Here is a 16046-nt window from a genome sequence, read left to right as displayed (position 1 = left end):
GCCAACATCCACTGGATCATGGAAAAAGCAAGAGAGTTCCAGAAAAACATCTACTTCTGCTTTATTGACTATGCCAAAGCCTTTGACTGTGTGGATCACAAGAAACTGTGGAAAATTCTGAAAGAGATGGGAATACCAGACCACCTGATCTGCCTCTTGAGAAATTTGTATGCAGGTCAGGAAGCAACAGTTAGAACTGGACATGGAACAACAAACTGGTTCCAAAGAGGAAAAGGAGTTCATCAAGGCTGTATATTGTCACCCTGTTTATTTAACTTATAGGCAGAGTACATCATGAGAAATGCTGGACTGGAAGAAACACAAGCTGGAATCAAGATTGCCGGGAGAAATATCAATAACCTCAGATATGCAGATGACACCACCCTTATGGCAGAAAGTGAAGAGGAACTCAAAAGCCTCTTGATGAAAGTGAAAGTGGAGAGTGAAAAAGTTGGCTTAAAGCTCAACATTCAGAAAACGAATATCATGACATCCGGTCCCACCACTTCATGGGAAATAGAGGGGAAACAGTGGAAACAGTGTCAGACTTTATTTTCTAGGCTCCAAAATCACTGCAGATGGTGACTGCAGCCATGAAATTAAAAGACACTTACTCCTTGGAAGGAACGTTATGACCAACCTAGATAGCATATTCAAAAGCAGAGACATTACTTTGCCAACAAAGGTCCGTCTAGTCAAGGCGGACTGTGGTCATGTATGGATGTGAGAGTTGGACCGTGAAGAAGGCTGAGCACCGAAGAATTGATGCTTTTGAACTGTGGTGTTGGAGAAGACTCTTGAGAATCCCTTGGACTGCAAGGAGATTCAACCAGTCCATTCTGAAGGAGATCAGCCCTGGGGTTCTTTGGAAGGAATGATGCTAAAGCTGAAACTCCAGTACTTTGGCCACCTCATGCGAAGAGTTGACTCATTGGAAAAGACTCTGATGCTGGGAGGGATTGGGGATAGGAGGAGAAGGGGACGACAGAGGATGAGATGGCTGGATGGCATCACTGACTCGATGGACATGAGTCTGAGTGAACTCCGGGAGTTGGTGATGGACACGGAGGCCAGGCGTGCTGCGATTCATGGGGTCGCAAGAGTCGGACAGGACTGAGCGACTGATCTGATCTGATCTGAGAGGGAGTTTTGATTAAAGTGGCAAACTTAAGACACACGTTTACCTCCACCCTCTCCTGAAGCCCCACTGAAATAATGTGATAAAAGACATAATTTCAGAGGAAAATGAGAGACTGTGAAAAGGAGTAACCAAAATAAAGTAAAAATTTTTAAATTGAAAAGTAAAAAATGCTACAGGGGATGATGACAAAAAGTGCGTTGACTGGTGTTGCAGAGTTCCTTAAAGTCTCAGAAATTAGAGTCAACTGTTACCTCTAAAAGTGAAAGTACAGGCATGGCTGAAAGCGGAAAACCAAAGAAATAGTTAATATCTTTAATTCCCATCCTGCTTCTCTCCCTGCCCATGCTTGGAGGTTCCCTCCCTGAACAGGGTGATCAAGAGGGATTCTAGACTCAGAACACTAAACCTAACTGATAGCAGGAACAACATCTTGGAAAGGAGGGATGGATAAAACTCTGCACACTTATGGCCACATCCCAACTGCAACTCCTTTCTTCTCTGTTCCCAAAAGGTGGATAACCATTTTTATTAACCCTGGACAAGAGACCGATGAATTTGTTTCTGATAAAGTAACAAGCCTAAGGCCAATAAGCATATAAAAAGATACTCAACATCAATAATCATTAGGGAAAATGAGATACCACTGGACACACATTATGGATGGCTACTATATATAAAAAAAAAAAAGCCAGGTAGTGACAAGTGCTGGTGAGCACGTCCAGAAACTGCAACTTTTATGCACTGTTGGTGGGAATGTAACATGGTGCAACTGCTGTAGAAAGCAATACAGTGGTGCTGCCCAAAATGCAGAATAGAGTCATCATATAATCCAACAATTCCACTTCTGGGTTTATAGCCAAAAGAATATCTGAAAGCAGGATCACAAAGAGATGTTTGTACAATTGTGTTCATAGCAGTATTATTCACAACAGAAAAGGGTGGAAGGAATCCAAGTTATTTTATCCATTGATAGATGAATGAAAGAATGAAATGTGAGTTATATATAAATCAACCTTAAAAATTCTGACACATGCTACAGCCTTAAAAATTCTGCTACAGTAAAACCTTGAAGACATTAAGTAAAATAAGCCAGATACAAAATGACAAATACTATATGATTTCACTTATGTGAGGAACCCAAAGTAGTCAAATTCATAGAGACAGAAATGATGGTTACCTGGAGGAGGAAGGAAAGTAGAAAGGGAAAAATGAATTATTGTTTAATAGGTATAAAGTTTCAGTTTTGCGAGATGAAAGAGTTCTGGAAACTGGTTGCACAGCAATGTATATGTATCTAACACTACTGATCTTTACTGTACTGTACAATTAAAAACAGTTAAAACGGTAAATTTTATGTTATATATGCTTTACCACAATTAAAAATTTGAAAAACAACCTGAGAAAAAAAAGATTTACAGATGTGGCCCATTCAGGCTGCTCCAGTGAAACATCAAGAGCCAGATAACGCAGGGTGAAGCTGGGCACTCTAGCCTGCCCAGGAACACAAAATACTTTTGTAACTCACTAGTTGGAAAGCTAAACATCACCAGCCATATTAAGAAAGCTTTCAATATGAAAGACAGAGACCAAAACAAACAAATATAAAAAAGACAGCAAAAGCAGGCTATATAGGGTATTACAGGAGAATCCTCAAACATCTATAATTAATATAATCAAAAAGATAAGTATCTTTAAGAAACAAAAGTAGGAGGCTAGGAAAAGGAACATTCAGGAAGTTAACAATATGTGATGACATTCATATATTCATTTCAACATTTAAAAAAAAATTACTATGTGCAAGGCACTGTTACAGCCATTGAGAATACAGCAGTAAGCAAAACATACAAACACACATTGAATCATTAGCAATGTTTTTCCCCCCTTAAAAAGCCTGGAAGATGTAATTAATGAAATCTCCCAGAAAATAGAAAATAAGAGAGATAATAAGAAACGTAAAGATTGGTTCAATGAAAGGAGGTCAAATATTAATAATAATAATGAGAGTTCTGAAAAGAGTAAACAGAGAAATCAGAGGGAAGCAAATTATCTAAAATGAAATCAAGCAAATTTTCCAGATATGATGAAAACAAATTCCAGATTAAAAGAATCCACAGTGTGCTCTACAAAATTTATGAAAAAGCTCCACACAAACATTCTAGTGAAAATTCACAGCACTAAACACAGAGGTGATCCTTAAAACTTTTAAAAAGAGAACTTTTGTCCTGTGTGAACAATATGGGAGCAGAATAGCATTAGACTTCTCAACTGGACTTCAGGATGCTAGATAAAAATGAAGCAAAGACTTAAATATCACAGTGAGAACCATTTCCATTCTGGAATTCTTTACTTAGCCAGTATATTGTTTCCATGTACCTTTCCTCATAAAATTACTGGGGATGTGATCCACCTTCAAGAGGACGTAAGTTGAGAAAGAGCCGTGTATACAACATAGGAAAGAAGGAAATTCCCCAGGAGACCATGAAGGTAGACTTCGTGTCTACTGCTGTCTGCAAGCCTGGAAAACAGCTGGGTCTGTTGCAGCAGAAAGTCAAGGGTTCTAGTAGGGAGAACAACAAAACTGGTAGATTACTGATAGGTCTGACTATACTGAGAAAGATCTCAGGGTTCTGTCAAGGGGCTTGGTAATGGATTAGTGACAGGTATTGCATAGGACAGAAAACTAAGCAAATGAAAAGAGAGAGAGAGAAATGTAATCATAGTGGATAATGTAGTTCAACTGTGAACATTCGCGTAATAATTATTACATAGTAATCATTACTGTAACAAAAAAGATAATATAACTATCAGGAGGATGAAGGGATTGTATGAAGGAAGTGGGAAGTGGAGGAAAGGTAAATGATAAGCAGTCACTAAAATTGATAAATACAAATAATCTGAAATAATGGATATACTACCACGTTACACATTTTGTTAAAGCAAGTGTTGGTATATTGAATTAATTTACAATTAAATTACAATTTTTCAAATTAATTTACAAATACAGTTATCTGGAATCTTTGAATGTCCCTCAGCTGCTTGCCCTGCATGTGTCCTAACTTTGTATCTCTCTGGTTATTTAGGACCATAGCTCAAAGAATTACCCAGGTTGTATGGTTCCTCTGGACTCCGCAGTGATGTCACGTTTGATGCTGTCCTACCACAGCCAGCTGTAACCAGCGTGCAGAGTGATCCAGCAGGAGTGACCTTCAGGCAGGGGATTTTCCTAAACATCTGGCCACAGATGTTAATGATCCTCCTTTGTAGCATGGTTAATGAGTGTAATGCTTGATTAATGAGTATGGGATAGTGAAACCAAATAGCTGAAAAGGATATTGAGAATGTAGTTATTCACAAGATTTTTTTTGAAATCTAAGTGTATTGGTCAAAAATATTTTATGCCTACATAGGTATCCAGTGGACTAGAAGGTTACCTATATGCATGCTTCTCAAAAGTTTATCAAAGTATTCTCAGAAAAAAAAGAAAAATATTACACAAAATATCCTCAAAGAAGCACACTATAAACGTGAAATTTCTCTGGCATCTTGAAATTTATCTTTAAAAAGCCATTTAAATTTGGCATCCATGTATATTTACATTTGTTAAATATGTAAAATTTTACTTTTAAGTAAAATTGATTTTTGTTGAGGTACAACTATGCAATATTATATTAATTTCTGGTGTACAAATGGTGATTCAATATTTGTATACACTGTAAAATGCTGCTGCTACTGCTGCTGCTAAGTCGCTTCAGTCGTGTCCGACTCTGTGCAACCCAATAGACGGCAGCCCACTAGGCTTCTCTGTCCCTAGGATTCTCCAGGCAAGAATACTGGAGTGGGTTGCCATTTCCTTCTCCAAAGCACTAAAGTGAAAAGTGAAAGTGAAGTCGCTCAGTCATGCCCGACTCTTCTCGACCCCGTGGACTGCAGCCTACTAGGCTCCTCCATCCATGGGATTTTCCAGGCAAGAGTGCTAGAGTGGGGTACCATTTCCTTCTCCGACACTGTAAAATCATTACCATATTAAGTCTAGTTACGGTCACCTTACAAATTTAATACAATATTCTTGACCATATTTCCCATGTTGTACGTTATATTCCCATGACTTATTTTGTAACTGGAAATTTATATTTCTTAATCCCGTTTACCCATTTTCATCTCCCCTCAAATGCCCTCCCTGTTATGGCAACCACCAACCTGTTCTCTGTATCTGAGTCTGGGGTTTTGTTTTGTTTTGATTGTTTTCTTTTCTTTATATTCCACATATAAGTAAAATGATGAAGTATTTGTCTTTCTGGCTTTTTTTTTTTTACTTAGCATAACATCCTCAAGATCCGTCCACATTGTTGCAAATGGCAAAATTTCATTCCTTTTTTATGACTGAGCTGTATTTCATCATGTATATATACCATGTCTTCTTTATCCAATTACTTGTTTATGTACACTTGTATTGTTTCTAAGTCTTGGCTATTGTAAACGTGCAGGGAAGCCAGGCATGCATATTTATTTTCAAATGAGGGTTTTCCTTTTCTCGTTGGATCATATGGCAGCTCTATTTTTAATGTTTTGAGGACTCTCCATACTGTTTTCCATAGTGGTTGCAGCAATTTACATTTCCGCCAACAGTGCTGGGGGATTCCCTTTTCTCCACATTCTTACCAACACTTGTTATTTCTTATCTTTTAGATAAAAGTCAGTCTGACAGACATAAGGTGATATCTCACTGTGATTTTGATGTGCATTTCCCTAATGACTGGTGATACTGAGCATCTTTTCCTGTATCTGTTGTCCATCAGTATGCCTTCCTTGGAAAAATGCCTATTCAAATCCTCAGGGAAAAAATCCTTTGAAAAATTTGAATTGGTGGTTTTTGTTAGAGTTGTATAAATTTCTTATATATTTAGGATATTAACCTTATATCAAATATGTGATTTGCAAATATCTTCTCCCATTATGTAAGTTGTCTTTTCATGGCAGAGTGTCATGGAGTGTCCCAACTGCCCAAGTGCACAGACTTTAACTACGGAGCAGTACAACGCTGCCACTGTTTCTGTTCACACACTCCTGCCAGGGAGCACGAAAGTGCTTCAGCTAACTGCCCTGTCTAACCACTGGGATAAAATAATGCCTGACCTGATGATTCTCCTACATCCATTTTAGAATGGTCAGGGAATGGTGCTTTGGGTGGGTGGAGGCGGGGCACATCCAAGCTTGTAGCCTATACCATCAGGTTGGGTTGAAGGTGCAATGATGAAATTTGCCAGAGCCTCTATCACTAGGGAGAATTCTGACAATACCCACCTCTCTAGCCAATGCTTTTAGGTAAGCAAATGAATCTGCTTCCATATAGTCTAGGTTCCTTTCAAACAAGTGGTTTTCCCACTGGGTCTCAGGCTAAGTGAGAACTCATGCAAGCCTTTGAAGACTGGAATCTCAGTTTTCTTCAGCATTCAGGTCCCTCAGATCAGCCCTGTTGCTTTTCTAAGCCAGATGTTTTGGGGGCTTGTCTCTTCACTGCAGATCCTGGGGTTGGGGTGCCTGATGTGGAATATTAACCCTTCTCTCCTCCAGGGGAAATACCTGTCTGGTGAGATCCCTCCCCATGTTTTGAGATGCCAGGGGTGAGTCTTGATGTGATCCTTTATCCCTTTTTGAAGAGAGCAGTTCATCTAGTTCTCAGATTCTTTTCAGAGGAAAATAATCCATATATAGCTGTAGATCTGCTGTGTCTCTGGGGGGAAATGACCTCAGGATGAGTTCCTATGCTGTCATGTTAGACTCCTCATAAAATTTTAATAACTCACATTTACTGAACATTTTGGGGTGTGCTATGCTTAGTACTTTCGGAGAAGGCAATGGCACTCCACTCCAGTACTCTTGCCTGGAAAATCCCATGGACGGAGGAGCCTGATAGGCTGCAGTCTATGGGGTCACGAAGAGTCGGACACGACTGAAGCGACTTAGCAGCAGCAGCAGCAGCAGCATGCTTACAAATAATTTCTTTTCTTTGCATAGTATACATCAAAGATAAACTCATATATCAATTCTATACAATGGGGAAAGAAAAAGAAAGCATTAATTTGTAGACAAAAATCTTATAGTTGAACAGAATCTGTAAGATAATTGGATCTACTAATTGAAACTAATTGCTGGAGTTTCTATTTTTTATTTTATTCAATTTAGTTAAACTAAAACAAAACAAAAAATAGTTCACCCATTAACCATTTCTTACTTAATCTTAACAGCCATTTAAAGAGATAGTTTCTATCCTCATTTTATAGATAAGAAAAGCATGAATCTGTTTTATCTACTTCCATTCATTATGGCAGAAACAAATAAAATCAACAGCAAGAATGTCACCACTTTTAAAAAATAATGATAAGCAAATAACTGACCTGATTTAAAAAAAGAAACAAGTAGTATCATTATCCCAGCATTAATACTGTAAATATCTCTGTGCCCTTAATAGAGGATCACCTTGGAAGCAGTGGTTTGGGCTCCACTGGTAACACGTTTTACTAGCTAGGCTCCCAAAGCACACATAGATGGGATTTATTGAGAGTCTGCTGTGTGTCAATCACTTGGCTAGCTCTGCATGTGATAGTTTACTCTCAAACACAGCTCTCTGAAGCAGCTATTATTTTCATCCCTATTTTACAGATTACAAAATACAGCACTTGAGAGGGTAAGTAATTTGCTTAAAACTACCCAACTAACCTCAGATATGCAGATGACACCACCCTTATGGCAGAAAGTGAAGAGGAACTCAAAAGCCTCTTGATGAAAGTGAAAGAGGAGAGTGAAAAAGTTGGCTTAAAGTTGAATATTCAGAAAACAAATATCATGGCATCTGGTCCCATCACTTCATGGGAAATAGATGGGGAAACAGTGGAAACAGTGTCAGACTTTATTTTGGGGGCTCCAAAATCACTGCAGATGGTGACTGCAGCCATGAAATTAAAAGACACTTACTCCTTGGAAGGAAAGTTATGACCAACCTAGATAGCATATTCAAAAGCAGAGACATTACTTTGCCAACAAAGGTCTGTCTAGTCAAGGCTATGGTTTTTCCTGTGGTCATGTATGGATGTGAGAGTTGGACTGTGAAGAAAGCTGAGCACTGAAGAATTGATGCTTTTGAACTGTGGTGTTGGAGAAGACTCTTGAGAGTCCCTTGGACTACAAGGAGATCCAACCAGTACATTTTGAAGGAGATCAGCCCTGGGATTTCTTTGGAAGGAATGATGCTAAAGCTGAAACTCCAGTACTTTGGCCACCTCATGCGAAGAGTTGACTCATTGGAAAAGACTGATGCTGGGATGGATTGGGGGCAGGAGAAAAAGGGGACAACAGTGGAGGAGATGGCTGGATGGCATCACTGACTTGATGGACATGAGTTTGAGTTAACTCCAGGAGTTGGTGATGGACAGGGAGGCCTGGCGTGCTGTGATTCATGGGGTCACAAAGAGCTGGACACGACTGAGCAACTGAACTGAACTGAACTGAACTGAATTCTTTACTTGGTGGGGGCTGTCCTATGAATTGTAAGATTTATTTAGTAGCATCTCTAGACTCAGATGCTGGTAAAGTTATGACATCCAAAAATGTCTCCAGACATTGCTTAATGTTTCCTGGGGGGAGACAAAATTGCCCCCAGTCAAGAAACATTCATCTAAGGTAAAATTCTTCCTACATAAATACCTAAACAAAAGTTTATAATGTGTTACGTTGTTTTATTTATTTCAGAATAACACCTCTAATCTGACTTTAACATAAAGCTTACTCAGATTAAATTTACATCTACTAAGAGAGTAAGAGAAAGTAAACACACTATATTTTTCTTCTTTTTTTCAACACTTAACTACTTTCTCTAAATTTTATATCCCAAGCCTCTAAGTTGTATTTCCCTCATAGACATCAAGTACCAAATGCAAAAATTCACTTGCAAAACCATCATCTCCTTCTAAACATCTTACAGGAACCTCAAAAAAAAGTGTCCCACCCTGAACTCATTCTCTGTTTCCACAAATCTCCTCTTTGTTCCTCACTCCAAGGATAAAATTGGTTTCCAAATATTTTTTATTTGATTTCTTGAATGGCTCTCAAATCTGACCTTTGGCCTCCCCATTGTCCCTTCCTCAGTTCATAGGCATTTCCCATTAAAATTGTCACAGGAGCTCCTGACTGGTCCTTCTGCCTCCAGGCCATTGTCCACACTATTGCCCCAGTTAACTCTCTAAAACACAAATCGCATTCTTTCACGCCTTTGAAATTATTCCAAACACCTTAGCTAGTCTTTCAAAGACCTTCATAAAGTAACACTTGCTTTCTTCCTTTTTATAATAATACATTAGCGAGGATTACATTTGCTCCTAGAATAACAGCACCAAAAGAACCTGAGCTAGAAATAAAATAAAACATATTATGTAGTCTACCGTATTCAAGTAATGGTTTGTGCACAGTGTAATGCTTGATGTTTACGTGCCTTTATTAGGAAAGTTATGAACTTCTGTACACACTCTTAGGTATGCCCAAAACTCAACTATTTTCTCTATGGTAAGTTTCTTCATTTGTGTCCGACTCTTTGAAACCCTACAGGCTATAGCCCACCAAGCTTCTCTGTCCATGGGGATTCTCCAGGCAAGAATACTGGACTTGGTTGCCATGCCTTGCTCCAGGAGATCTTCCCGACCCAGGGATCGAACCCACATCTCATGTCTCCTGCATTGGCAGGTGGATTCTTTAATACTAGCACCAACTGGGAAGCCCTATTTTCTCCATAAATGAATCTAATTTCTATTTTAGACTTTTCCCTTTATTTTTCCACTTTTTCTTACATATTGCTTCTAAATTTTGAGGGCTTAAGTAGGTCACACAGTTTTTAGGGCAAAGTATGACATTTTCTTGACCCAGATAACGACAATGGTGTGATCACACACCCAGAGCAGATATCCTGGAAGGCGAAGTCAAGTGGGCCTTAGGAAGCACCACTACGAACAAAGCTAGTGAAGGTGATGGAATTCCAGCTGAGCTATTTCTAATCCTCAAAGATGATGCTGTGAAAGTGCTGCACTCAATATGCTAGCAAATTTGGAAAACTCAGCAGCAGCCACAGGACTGTAAAAGGTCAGTTTTCATTCCAATCCCAAAGAAGGCAATGCCAAAGAATGTTCAAACTACCGCACAATTGCACTCATCTCACATGCTATCAAAGTAATGCTCAAAATTCTCCAAGCAAGGCTTCAACAGTACATGAACCATGAACCGTGAACTTCCAGATATTCAAGCTGGATTTACAAAAGCCAGAGGAACCAGAGATCAAATTGCTAACAACTGTTGGATAATAGAAAAAGCAAGAGAATTCCAGCAAAACATTTACTTCTGCTTTATTGATTATGCCAAAGCTTTTGATTGTGTAGATCACAACAAACTGTGGAAAATTATTCAAGAGATGAAAATACCAGATCACCTGACCTGCCTCCTAAGAAATATGTATGCAGGTTAAGAAGCAACAGTTAGAACCAGGCACGGAACTACAGACTGGTCCCAAATTGGGAAAAGAGTACGTCAAGGCTGTATATTGTTACCCTGCTTATTTAACTTAATTACAGAGCGCATCATGTGAAATACCAGGCTGGATGAAGCACGAGCTGAAATCAAGATTGCCAGGAGAAATATCAATAACCTCAGATTCACAGATGACACCTCCCTTATGGCAGAAAGTGAAGAAGAACTAAAGAGCCTCTTGATGAAGGTGAAAGAGGAGAGTGAAAAAGCTGGCTTAAAACTCAACATTCAGAAAACTAAGGTCATGGCATCCGACCCATCTCTTCATGGCAAATAGATGGGGAAACAATGGAAACAATGACAGACTTTATTTTCTTGGGCTCCAAAATCCCTGCAGATTGTGACTGTAGCCATGAAATTAAGAGACACTTGCTCCTATATAAGGAAAGTTATTTCAAACCTAGGCAGCAAATTAAAAAGCGGAGACATTACTTTGCCAACAAAGTCCAGTCTAGTCAAATGTATGGTTTTTCCAGTAGTCATGTAATGAATATCAGAGTTGGACTATAAAGAAAGCTGAACACTGAAGAATTGATGCTTTTGAACTGTGGTGTTGGAGAAGACTTTTGAGAGTCACTTGGATTGCCAGGAGATCAAACCAGTCAATCCTAAAGGAAATCAATCCTGAATATTCATTGGAAGGACTGATGCTGAAGCTGAAATCCAATACTTGGGCCACCTGATGAGAAGTGACTCACTGGAAAAGACCCTGATGCTGAGAAAGATTGAAGGCAGGAGGAGAAGGGGATGACAAAGGATGCGATGTTTGGATGGCATCACTGACTTGATGGACATGAGTTTGAGCAAGCTCTGGGAGTTGGTGATGGACAGGGAAGCCTGGCGTGCTGCAGTCCATGGAGTCACAGAGTCGGACATGACTGGGCAACTGAACTGAACTGAAGACATTTTTGAGGATCAAAGGAATTGCTATTTAACAGTTATGCATGAGGCAGCCAGTATAAATGAGGAATATTCCAGGTAAATGGAGATATATGATCACTTTTGACTTAAGTAATATTAGTCTAGTAATAGAGGGGTGTGAGTGTTTGGAATGTTCAGTCATCATCTCTCCATGCTGGCTGTTTAGATTTTACATCCAGATACACAGTGTTTAGGAGGAAAAAAAATGTTCTGCCTCACTCTATCTGGTTTTGGGGCATCTGTCCATTTATATCTCAGCTGCTTTTGCTCTCTTTTTTTTTAACAATAGACATCTCTGATCTGGCTTATTTTCAGGTCCCCTCTAAGCCCTACTGAAAGTGAAAGTCACTCAGTCGTGTCCAACTCTTTGCGACCCCGTGGACTATACAGTCCATGGATTTCTCCAGGCCAGAATAGCGGAGTGGGTAGTCCTTCCTTTCTCCAGGGGATCTTCCCAACCCAGGGGTCGAATCCAGGTCTCCCACACTGCAGGCGGATTCTTTACCACCTGAGCCACAGAGGAAACCCTGCTGAGGTGGACAGAAAAGATTCGAATGTATTGCTCTTCACTGGAACATGATTATGGGTATCTCTGACATTTCTACTCAACCATGTCTATGTCATGCTACATTCTGTGGTATTCTGTGAACATGCAGTCCTCCTGACTTCCACCCAGAAAACAGCTCTCCACAGTTCTTGAATGCTAAATTCTCTCAAGTTTTTATTCCCTGCCTGACCCCTAACTAGGATGCAGATTATGCATTAGACATAGGATTGCTTTTTAGGAATCCATCTGTGTCTGCATTATTTGCTGTCTGCTCTTTTCCCTTCCTATGTAATCTTCATCTCTTCCACAATGAGAGAGCCTGACGTATCTATTTTCTTAGATTTGTTATTTGTGACATAAATATTTTACCCTGGTATTATAGGGCTAAGGATTTTTAAATGCAAAAGCTTATTGAAACTTAAAAGTATTTTCTTTGCTCAGGTGTCTTGTCATCTTTCCCCTAAGACAATGAATGCTGCTAACAATAGAGTGAAAAGCAAAAGTTATTGGAAATTCTAAAAAGCAATACAACTCAAATCTTTGACAAGTATAAAAGCATACTCAATTTTTTCATCTACTAAAGGCAAATTAATTCTAGATTAGAAGAAAAGAATATGGGAACTGTGATGGCTAATTTTGTATGTCAACTCAGCTAGGCAATGGTGGCAGTTATTTGGTCAAATATCAGTCTAGGTCTTGCTGTGAAGATATTTTTTGTTGTTCAGTAGCTCAGTGACATCTGACTCTTTGTGACCCCACTGATTGCAGCACACCAGGCTTCCCTGTCCTTCACTATCTCCTGGAGTTTGCTCAAATTCATGTTCATTGAGTTGGTGATGGTATCTAACCATAATCACTGGAGGAGGGAATGGCAAACCACTCCAATATTCTTGCCATGAGTATCCCATGAACAGTATGACAAGGTATTTTTTAGATATGATCAATTTTGGAAGATTCTAAGTAAAGCTGATTAATGTGGGTGAGTGCCATTTAATCATTGACGGCTTTAAGAAAAAAGTCAGGTTTCCCAAAGTAGAAGGAATTCTCCTTAAAACTGCAAAATAGAAACACTGGGTACCAGCCTGCTACCCTACCATACAAACTTCAGACTTTTCAGAATCAACTCCCACAATTTCATGAGCCAATTTCTTAAATCTCTCTGTCTCCATCTCTATATATCTTATTGGTTCTGTTCTGCTGCTGCTGCTGCTAAGTTGCTTCAGTCCTGTCCGACTCTGTGCGACCCCATGGACGGTAGCCCACCAGGCTTCCCTGTCACCCGGATTCTCCAGGCAAGAACACTGGAGTGGGTTGCCATTTCCTTCTCCAATGCATGAACGTGAAAAGTGAAAGTGAAGTCGCTCAGTTGTGTCCGACTCTTAGCGACCCCTAACTAGTACCAGAGTAAAAATGAAGTTTTATTGAATTCTATACATCAGTATACCTGAATTTTTATAATAGCGCATGGTGATCAGCAAACTTTTCAATGCTGATAAAGAGAGTTAATGAAGTCTGTAGAAATCTGTCTTGGTAGGACTTAAAGAGTACAGGGTGATTCATAGTGTCAAAAATCTGCTAAAAAATAAAGGAGAAAAAAACTTTTCAAGAAAGCTTCTGTGGGCAGTCACTGCAAGTAGACTGGCTAGGTCTAATTAAAAATTAAATGCTAAAAATAGGCAAAATGAGGGGAGATATCACTAATTCTAAGACTTGAGCACACAAAGAGAAGAGAAGAGCCCAAGTTAGAAAGAGCTGCCAAGTTTCAATTTCTCAATTATTTGGCTTGAGAATGGGGCTATCAATCTGAAAATCATTGCTTTTCCCCCTGCCAAGAAGGAGGGCCTGAGACACTGATGGTAAAAGGGCTAGATTTTTCTTTGCAGTAACAGTGAGAATTCCATAGGGTACCACTATTTGTTTGGTTGAACAATAGCTGATGAAGAAGAGTTCAATGATATGAGTTTAAAGTTATGGTCACATCACTCTAGTGGCTTCTTACAGAAACTTGAAAGACAGAAAGCTAATGGACATAAGCTAATGGACACAGCTGGGTACCACAATTGGCCGAGCCAAGGAATTCAGGGTCCAGATGATTGTCCTAAAGGTAGATTTCAAAATTAAATGAAAACCTGAAGATGTGCCATTACACGGTATCTTCTACCAATAAAATATTCATGTTTCCAATGATAATGGCTGCACTGTCAGAAGATGACAGCATTTACATTACAGGTTTTAAAAGAAAAATATTACACTCTAGTAATTTTTTTAACTTCTTGTTGTCTAACTTTACTTACGGTTCCTCCATGGAAATTCTTTCCTTGCTGTTTGTTGACCTTGACTATAATGAGAAAAATAGTCATCTTTCTACTTTAAAACCTTGTCAGCAAATATTTTCCTGTCTTGTTCTAGGCCAGCAAAATATGAACAAAGTATATCAATAACAAGGCCATTTACACTGCTATTCTGACTATTATAAACAATAGCTATCATTTCTAAGCTGCTCAACAGTGAGTCTACACCAATAAGTGGAAACATTTTTTTGTAAGTGCTGTATAATAATATTTGACACGTATATAGCACCTTTTATCTGTAAGAATCCTGAAGTGCTCTGTGGAGTATCCTGGGATCACTTCATCTACTAAAGACACACAACAATCTCAGGAGTACTAAGTGGCAACCCTTCCCTCCATGTAACATTCCACAGTACTGTTATTCTTGCGGAGAGGGCAAAAGGAAACACGCTTTACTCTTCTATTGAGCCTCTCCTGAAATCATCTGGCTTCCACTTTAGTTTCATGTATACAGTCATGGCCCCAGAAGGTAAACTCTTCTATTTCTTCCTTTTCTGCTTCCATGGGAAGGCTGATTCTTGATCATACTGTGCCTTTTATTTATAACTAAACTGCACCCTTTATAAATAAACTGTGCCCTTTATTTATAAAAGAATTTGTGGAAATTAATTAAAACCCAATATTAGTAGAAATGTCTCTGAACTTGAACCACTTTTAAAAATTAAAGTTCAGTTGATTTACAAATGCTGTGTTATTTTCTGGTGTACAGCAAAGTGATTCAGTTATACATCTATATATATTCTTTTTCAGATTCTTTTCCATTATCAGTTATTATAAGATATTTAATACAGTTCCCTGTGCTATACAGTAAGACATCGGTGCTTATCTATATGGTAGTGTCTATCTTTTAATCCCAAATTCCTAGTTTATCCCTTGTACTCTCTTCTCCTTTGGTAACTAAGTTTGCTTTCTATGCCTGAGTCTGTTTCTGTTTTTTAAATAAGTTCATTTGTATCACTGCTTTAGATTCCAAATACAAGTGATATATGGTATTTGTCTTTCTCTGTCTGATTTACTTCACTTAGTATGATAATCTCTAGGTCCATGTCACTGCAAATGGCATTATTTCATTCTTTTCATTGAATTGTATACCTATTCATCTGCCATTGGACACTTAGGTTGCTTCCAAGTCTTAGCTATTGTAAACATTGGGGTGCATGTATCTTCTCAGATTAGGGCTTTCATCTTTTCTGTATAAAAGAGAGGGATTGATGGATCATATAGTAACTCTGTTTTTAGTTATCTAAGGAACCGTCATTCTGTTCTCCATAGTGACTGCACCAGTTTACATTCCCACAGGCAGTGTAGGAGAGTTCCCTTTCCTCCACATCTTCTGCAGAATTTATTATTTGTAGACTTTTTGATGATGGCCATTCTGGCTAGTGTGAGGTGAAACCTCATTGCAGTTTTGATTTTCATTTCTAATAATTAGCAATGTGCAGAATCTTGTACCTTTTGATCATCCATATGTCTTCATTGGAGAAGGCAATGGCACCCCACTCCAGTACTCTTGCCTGGA

The sequence above is a fragment of the Bison bison genome, unplaced genomic scaffold, assembly GCF_000754665.1.
Source record: "Bison bison bison isolate TAMUID 2011002044 unplaced genomic scaffold, Bison_UMD1.0 scf7180017864066, whole genome shotgun sequence".
Classification (NCBI taxonomy): domain Eukaryota; kingdom Metazoa; phylum Chordata; class Mammalia; order Artiodactyla; family Bovidae; genus Bison; species Bison bison.
This window is presented reverse-complemented; position numbering follows the sequence as displayed.